The 8,415-nt window shown below is 58.3% G+C and overlaps 1 long non-coding RNA gene across 2 annotated transcripts; it reads left to right on the top strand.

Moving 5' to 3' along the window:
- Positions 1 to 67: 67 nt before the first annotated feature.
- Positions 68 to 6,539, top strand: LOC310901071. 2 transcript variants are annotated; one of them, XR_014585565.1, is made up of 2 exons: positions 68 to 4,288; positions 4,403 to 6,539. It is a non-coding gene; the product is annotated as an uncharacterized lncRNA (long non-coding RNA). The 2 variants fall into 2 exon arrangements; XR_014585566.1 differs by having other exon boundaries at positions 4,493 to 6,539.
- Positions 6,540 to 8,415: the final 1,876 nt, after the last annotated feature.

Genomic DNA, 8,415 nt, shown 5'->3' on the forward strand with positions numbered 1-8,415 from the left:
GCGGGCCGTGAGGGGGGGCGGGGTGTACCACTGCGGGGCGGCGGGGGGGGGCGGCTGCTGTGAGGGGGGAATGGGGAAATGGCGGGGAAGTGGTGGGGAAATGATGGGGAGATGGGGAAATGACGGGGAAATGACGGGGAAATGATGGGGAAATAGGGAAAGCCGCGCATTAATAAAAAGTGAGAGAAAGAGGAGAGTGGTGTGTTTCCCTCAGAGCCCTCCCGTTACCTCACAGGGGGCTCGGACTGCTCGCTGTGCTTGTCCAGGAGTGCGCACGCATCCACTTTAATTTTACACTGCATTTTAATTTTAACCTCATTAGCCCTCACGGGTGATGCAGTGACACAAGTCCCAGCCGCAACTGTCCCCGTAAAGCCTGTAGTCCGACACTCACAACTTGCTGCAGAGGGGCGAGCTGAGCTGGGCACACGCTGTCCGCACAGCAGTAAAACCCATGGCACGGGAGGTACATGCACGGTATCCGAGGACACGGATAAATTTTACATTCCTCTTTAAGGCAGCTGGGATCGTGGCTGTTGGGTTGTTTTTTTTTTTTCTCCTAACTCTGCGTGTCTGATCCCAACCCAAATGTTCCAGCTCCTCTGGGTGATGGCAGGCACGTAAAGGAGGAAGGATATTCCCCTCTCTGAGTGCCCTTTCATCAGGCATGGTTTTCTGCCCTTCTCGGCTGGCCTCAGGGAAAAAGGAGCACGGCCTCATCTGATGAATGTGACCCAGAGTCGTGTGCGTGTCCTCGCAAACACTCAGGTCATTGTCAGAAAGGAGACGGGGGAGAGAACAAGCTCCTTTTCCTGAAAACGCAGAGCGGAGCGAAACCTGTGCCAGCGCCGCCGCCGCCTGCTCGTGGGTCAGGCAAGGGGTGGCTGTGGGGCGAAAACCCCACTGAAGCAGCAGCAGCTGCTGAGCACAGCCCCTCCGGACTGAAAAGAGATCCAAACGAAGGCAACGACAGCTCCGTGCTGTTAAGGGATGACTTTTTAATTGCACTTTTCCAATTTGCTGGCCCCTGGAGGTAGAAAGGGCACACGTTGCCCTCTGCTCCCACCCCTGCTCCTCGGGTCAGCCTCCGGTTGGCAGTGGCACACTCGAGGCAGGCAGAGCTCAGGGGCATCCTGTGGCACGGGAAGGGAAGCCTCTCTCCGTTACCAGAGGACGTAGCTCCCCGCCACTGTAAGCCTCATCTTTTTGGCAGCGCTGTCAACTAAAAGCTAGCCGAGAACAAAGGGAAGAGCTTCACGGCTGGGATAACTGGGGGCTCTTCCAGCAGCCTACCCGGGGCAGCACCGTCAATGTCAGCAGGAAATTTCATCCCAGAGATTAAGGGCTGAGCCACGAGCTGAACAACGCTTGTTTGGAGCCGGAGGGGGGAGCGGGGGCAAGCAGCACCAGCCACCATTTCTGCAAAGCCCCCCGGGGCCTGGAGGCTCGCAAGGGCAGTGTCAGCAGCAGACCATCCTCTGAGCCTGGGGGCATCTCGCGGTTCACTTAAGCACACGAAAGATGGCAGTGCCAGAGCAAGCACCCGTCCTGCTTTTCACAGGGCTGCACCAGAGCGGTTTGCCCGCCGCAGCTCCAGCTGGCACAGCTCCAGCCCCTGCTCCAACGCGGCACAGTTTAAAACAGCACCCAGGGCGGTCGCAGCAACGTGCAGGACTTGACTTTGCAAGCAGCCAGCTGTGGAAGCACCGCTGTGAAGCACACTCCTCCGCTGCGCATGCACAGCCTCTCCCCGGGTGGGGAAAGTTTTTTTTGTTTTTTTTTTTTTTTTAATAAAACCTGAAATGTAAAGAACAGCCAGGGGATGCAGAGGATCACAGCAGCACAGGATGCCGCTGCTCACGGACAGGAGCCACTGGAGGATCCAGGCAGCTGCTCCCCGTGCAGGCAGCCCTGTACCGGTAGCGGCGGTGCTGGCAGGGAGGTGTCAGGGCAGTGCCTGGCCACCTTACTCCACGCCGGATACTCACTGTTAAACAAAATGAGTATTTTCCACAGCCGTGCCTCGCTTTTTGCCTTGGCTCACCCTGCTGCGGGCAGCACCAGCCCACCGGGAGCGCGCTGGGGCCAGCGTGCTCTTTGGTTGATTTTGTTCCCGAGGAGCGCTGCTCGCGCTTGGGTGCGAGCCCTGTGCCGGAGAGAGACATAAAATACGTGACTTTCTCCGTACAGCTGCTGGGTGAAAACAAAACCCCCACATAGCACACACAAAACAACAGAGGCAGTTATTATGCGGGTTGTCACGCAGGAGAGGGGCTGTCCCCCCGTCCTCCCCCTCTGGCAATGCGGCAGAGACCAGAGCCACGGACGATTTGTAGCGCTCCAGCAAATCACGTAAGGAAACTGGGTAGAGAATTGCAGCATGCTGTAAGGTTTTGCTTTCAAATCTTGTGAGTGATAGGCGTATCCTGGAGTGCTCCCAGCCGTGTGCGGGACGTGCATCGGGTGCACGGCTGTGCAGGAAACCACACCAGGACCAAGGAGAAGCGCGGCAGGCTGCAGAACTCCTGCTAAACCTGCAAAAGCTGCCAAGGAAGTTTCTAACAGGGATGCAGAGCTGGTGTCTTCTGCGAGATCACGCGCACATGGGTTTAACGCGGTCCTGCCGCCGTGGGTCCAGCAGCCACGATTGCACACGACAGGATTTTTCTCACCATCAGCAGTACGGACAGGTCGCACACCACTCAGCACGGCTGGCACCCTACAAAGGACGGGGACCCAGGCGTGGCAGGGTGCCCTGCAGACAGCCTCCCCTCCCCAGCACCTTTTCTCCCCGTGGGGTCCCCCCAGACGTGCCCGCCGTGTCCACCCCGTGGTGGATCTGTTTGAGGAAGGCGTGTAGCCAGGGCAGACAGCAGCCAGCGCCTGACTCACGTCTATCTGAGCAAGGCTCCTCACCTCCGCGGGACACCGGCACACCCACCCATAAAGCCCTATCTATCTCTGCCGCTCAGCAAATCCTTGTTAAGGTGCTCGCAAATTTTCAGCACGAAGGCCATTACGTGAGGGTGACACGTTGCAAACCTCCGGAGGGCTTGGGGGGGGGGGGCTTTTTTGGGAGGCGTTTTGGGGAAGGTGCCGTGCAGCAGGGCTGGTGATGGGTGCCGTAGCGTGAATTCTGCGCGTATGGGCGCTGCTGGGTGGGGAATGGTTCGGAGAGAGTGGCCTTTCCACAGGGACTGGGGAAAATGGACTTTCACCTCCCATCCTTGTGGGAAAGACGTTTGGGCTGGAAAGCGGTGGGGGCCTGCCAGGCTGAGGGGAGGCTCGGTGGTGTATTTGGGGGTCGTGATGGCGCACTGTGAGGGTCTGTACCCCTCAGTGCCATCATGTCCCCCCTTAGTGCCATTGTGTCCCCTCTCAGAGCCATCACGTCCCCCTTTAGAGCCATCATGTCCACCCTCAGAGCCAACACATCCCCCTCAGAGCCATGTCCCCCCTCAGAGCCATGTCCCTCCCACACCCATCGTGTCCCCCTCAGAGCCACGTCCCCCTCAGTGCCACCACGTCCCCCCTCAGGGTGCCACCACAGCGAGGCGCAGCACCAAGAGCCACCTCCACCTACCCCGTGCAGCACACCCACACCCCGCCCCACCCCAAAACGGGGGGACGAATTTTAAAAAAACACACCAAAACGCCCTAAAACCACTTTAAATTCAGCTTTTAATGCTCAGCAGGTAACGTCCCTTTGGCAGTTGGGGGGGGGACGACACACAGCCCTCCCCCCCCCCCGCCGCCTACGTGCGCCCCGCCACTGCCCTCATGGCCCGGCCCCGCGGAGCGTACCAAGGGCCGGCCGGGGGGGGGAGACGGGGGGGGACCGGGGGGCGTCCGGGGAGTTTGTGGGGGATAACTGAGGGGCCGGGGGGGGGCGGGGGCTCCCGGCGGGCCGCGGAGGGGCCGCTCGGCAGGCGAGGAGCGGCGGAGGAGCGGGGAAGGGGCGGGGTGAGCGGGGCGGGCGGGCCGGCGGGGCCGAATGGTTCCTCCCCGCCTCACGGACGTGCAGAAGCGAACGCGCTGTCACCGGGGGGGGGGGGGGAGTAGGTAACGAGGGAGCGCGGAGCCGCGGGGGGGGGGGGAGCAGGCGGATCCCTATTGGCCGCCGCGCCTCGGGGGCGTGTCCCGGCGGCGGGCGGGCGGCGCGGCGATTGGCTGCGGCGGGGAAAGGGGCGGGGCGAGGGGCCGCGGCGCGCGGCGTGGGCCGGGCCGGGGGCAGAAGGGAGAAGTTGGCGGCGGCGGCGGCGGGGGCAGCGCGGAGCGGCGGGGGCAGGTGAGGGGCCGGGCGGGGCGGGCACGGCGGGGCGGGGGTCGGGCACGGGGGGAGCCTCCGCCTCGGAACCCCCGGCGGGAGGGTCCCGGGCGCGTTATCTCCGCCGCGCTGCAGGTGGGCCCCGCCGCCGCCACCCTCCAGGAGCAGGTGAGCCACTGACTAACGCACATTGTGCTCTCGGCGACCCCACTGTGCGTGTGACAGCGGCTAACCTGCTCCTCGGGCACCGCTGGGCGGCCGCCTCGCCTCGCCTCGCCGGCACGACGCCTCGCACCCGCGGCGGGGCTGCGGCACGATGCGGAGACGCCGTCCGTCCGTCCGTCCGTCCGTCGGTCCCACCTGCAGCTTCCCGTCGCCAGCGACTGACCGCCACCAGCCTCACCTCCGCCCGTCCCACCGGTGAGTGACTTCCCATGGCCGGCCGCGCCAAGCCTCGCTGCCCTCTGTCCGTCCATCCGTCCCACCAGCGAGTGACTTCCCAGCACTTGCAGCGGCAGAGCCGGACGGAGCGGAGCAGGCAGCCGAGGCAAAGAGTCGGCGGTGAAGTTGCACGGGCCGGAGCAGCCGGGTGAAGGAGAGATGTGGTTTCTTCCCCCCCCCCTCCGCCCCTGCTCGTCTCCAAAGTAAATACGTGTTAATGGACGCTGTACCAAGTTAAAGAGGCGCTTTATCCCAGCCGGTGACGTCTTGATACCCAGTCAGTGACTAACTGAACTGCTATTGCCAAGGGTGTGTTAATAGAAGAAACCATGCCTGGTATTGCCCTGGATGAGTCACCTTTAAAGAGAGACTCTGTAATCTGTTAAATGAGAAGCAGAAATGAGCCTTGCTTTCCTTTTTTCGCTGTCGCTTGCTTCCCATCCCACCCCTCACCTTTGCTCCCTCCTTTCTGCTTCTAGCACCGGGGCTGTTTTGGTCCCGGCCGGGCTGCCCTGCACGCTCACGCTGTGATATCACGCAGGGGACTCTGACTTCATGGCCTGAGGAGCAGGAAGGCGAACAGGCAGGGGCTCCTCCAGCTGTGCAGGGCAGCTGTCACTCGAAATCGAGGAAGTGACGAGGCAAATTGCTTCTTGAGCAAAGTTTTCTCTTTCGATTTTGAGCCCATCAAAGGAGCTGGGTAGTTGAAAAGTGTCTTTTTAGAGCATGGCACAGCTTTATCTCCTGCTTAAGCTAATAATAACCAGATAGGATTCGCTGCAGCCCTCCCAGGTTTCCTGAAAGGGTTTTCTGAAAGGTAGCCTCTTTCTTGGGCTGCTGACATGTAACCCTGGACCGTTGTACAGGCATAATCTCCTCAAGGAATCAGCAGCGCTCTGCTCAGTAAGTACTTAACCATACAGAAAAGCAGAGCGACATCCTTTCTACAGAGCAAGTCTCTTACAAAGAAATTCTGCCTGTCCCCATCTCCCCTGCCTGTGCTCGTTTGACATTTCTCCTGTCAGGTCCCAGAGGAGCATCTGCTCTTCAGAAAGGAAAATCAGTTCCTTGCGTGCCTCGTGCTGATTAGGTGAGTCAAGGCACACCAGAAAGAGAGGAAAACTGCCTGAATTTACCAAAGCTGCTTTCACACTTGTTCAGTAGCCAAACGTGTCTCGTCTGATGGGGGGGGGAAACAAATTTCTCAGCTTTCCCAGCCCCAGACCGCTTTCCTCTTCCCCAGCTGCACTTCCAGCTGCAGATCGCGGCTCTCTGAGCAGGCAGGAGCACTGCTGTAGCCATGTGGAGATCAGGGTGGGGGGAAACGTGCAAGATACCAGTACCTGCGTATGGGTGTCTGTGTCCTGACAGCATATCTGCACGTTGAAACTGAAGTCTGGCAATGCCGTACCACCGTATTTCACAGGTAACAAATCTGTACCCAAAACGAAGGCGCTCTGCTTCTCTTTGAAGAAATAGCCCCGCGTTCGGCCCCATGCTGCCCGATGACTAACTGCTGGAGACCCCACCAGCAGAAATGGCTCTGCAGGTTGCCCGGTTGCTCTGGCAAGGTTTGTCCCAGTTCCCATCAGGCAGCACTCGGTATGAAAACTTGCAGCTTCCCGCTACCTGCGAGACCATCCTGTTCAGCTCCAGTAAGCAAAGGCAAGGGATTGAAATGAGGTTGGTTTGTTTTCTGTTTTTTTGTGTGTTTCTCCAGTATGTGGGGGAAGCATACAGCTGAATTCCTGTTTTTAACATTCTTTTGGCATGATTCAAAGCTAACCTGCCATGCTGTCACCTGAAATCTTCAATAAATGGTGCAAAACCAGTGTTTGGGTGCTCATTACTCTAACTCAGGGCTCAGCACAGAGCCGAGCAGCTCTGTAAGGTGTATTCGGTTACCCCGACCAAGCCAAGAGGAAGGCTGTGCCTCCTCAGTGAAGTACCTGTCTGATACGTGCCACGGACCTCCCATCTCCAATTTTGCCTCTATATCAAGAGAAGGCAGTTTGAAAAGGAGGGGGGAAGGTGTCCGTGCGACCTGGCCGTCTCTCAAGCCAAAACCCTAGTGCTGGTGCCTTTGCCCCTGCCCTAGCCCAGGAGCCCTTTCTGAACGTGGAGCCCGCGGAGCCATGGCTGCTCTGAAGAGTGCTCCTGAGCGATGAGGAAAATACGCCAGGGCTAAGGCATCCCTTCATTCAGCTTGTTCAGCAGCCAGTAACCAGATTTGTAAGGTGATACTTCAGTAACCAGAGCATCCAGGAGCTAAAGGATCTTGCTGAGAATGGATGCGGTAAGATTTTGGGGAGAGGAATGCCTTATGGGTGGGGAAGATGCTGAAAGTCAGGCCTGTTGAGCTAAAGGGACTCTGTGCACCTCAGAGACTTTGCTCTTCTATTTCAGCACTTCGCAGAGGGAAGCGAGCAGGTGTAACCTGTCGTGCGCTGGGCTAGGAAGCACCTAGTGTGTTCTGTCGATAGCGTGCCAGTGGCAAATCAAAGCTGTGAGCCTCTCCGAGGGAGCAAGCTGGCCTGTCAGGAAAAGAAGGGCTACATGAATTGTTTAAGAGGCCGTCGGTTAGTTACATGTAAGCAAGGACTTACATAATACATCTCAGAAAAAAAAGATTTCTGCTGGCAGGAGGTTCTGTTGGGAAAGAAACTTGCTCATCCATAAACAAGAAAAATTTCCCGACCTCCTCTAGCGCTATATGATTTTTTTTTTTTTCCAGGGCAAGGTAGAATGTGCTCGGTCTTTACTGTGAGACACAAAAAGGAAAACCATCACTGTGAGAACAGACAATGCTCTGCGTGGACAGACGTGCACATGTGCCAGTTCAGATAGTTTCTCTTCTCTGGCTTCAGTGAGCTGCCCTTCTAGAATCTGCACACCCGGGAGCAACAAACAGAGCATCCGCACATCATTCAGAGAGCAAAACCAACAGGCAGTTTCTCCTCCAGTCATTCACACCTTTCCTTATGTAACTGGTGCTGAAGCGTGTGCTTTGAAAGCTGCTTGCCAAACCCAGGGGCTGGGAGGAAGCACAAATGCTTCCAGCACTCTAGATGAATTTCAAAAAAACCCCACAAAACACAATACCCACCAGGACAGCCAAACCCTGGGGAGCACATCCAAATACACAGCTGCTCACGGGATGTTTCAGGTGGCTGCAGCAGAGTTGTCCTTTGAGAAGCCAGCCCGGTGTGGTGCAGCACTGGTACCCCCAACCACCTTTAGGGGGAGGATGCCTGGCTTTGCGAGCAGACACAGTATGGGGTAGATGGGTGAGGAACTGAGAATCATTTTTGTCATGCAGCATTAAAAAAAATAAATCAGGTTTTGTCACACACAGCGCCCAACACCCCGACCGAGCGGCTTCAGAAGCGGCACAGGGAAATGACTGAACCTGAGCCCGTGGCTGAACTCCGCTCCTGCCCCGTGCCGTGTGCTGAGAGCGCCTGCAGGTACCTCACGGGTCTTAGGAAACACCACCAAAAAAAGACCGCACGCTGGAGGTGCGCCTTGTGCTTCGCGGTGTTTGGGTGGCAGTGAGCGAGCAGCACCCCACGGCAGGGGAAGGAGGAAGCTGTCCTGCTGCCTGCGGTGCCCCGGGGACACAGGGACACGGCCGCCTGCTCGCCCAGGCACAGCATCCTGCAGCCACCTCGCCTGCCAGTCACTTGTTCACTCTCCAGTAGGCGTCG

The sequence above is a fragment of the Anser anser genome (assembly GCF_964211835.1).
Source record: "Anser anser genome assembly, chromosome: 5".
NCBI lineage: Eukaryota > Metazoa > Chordata > Aves > Anseriformes > Anatidae > Anser > Anser anser.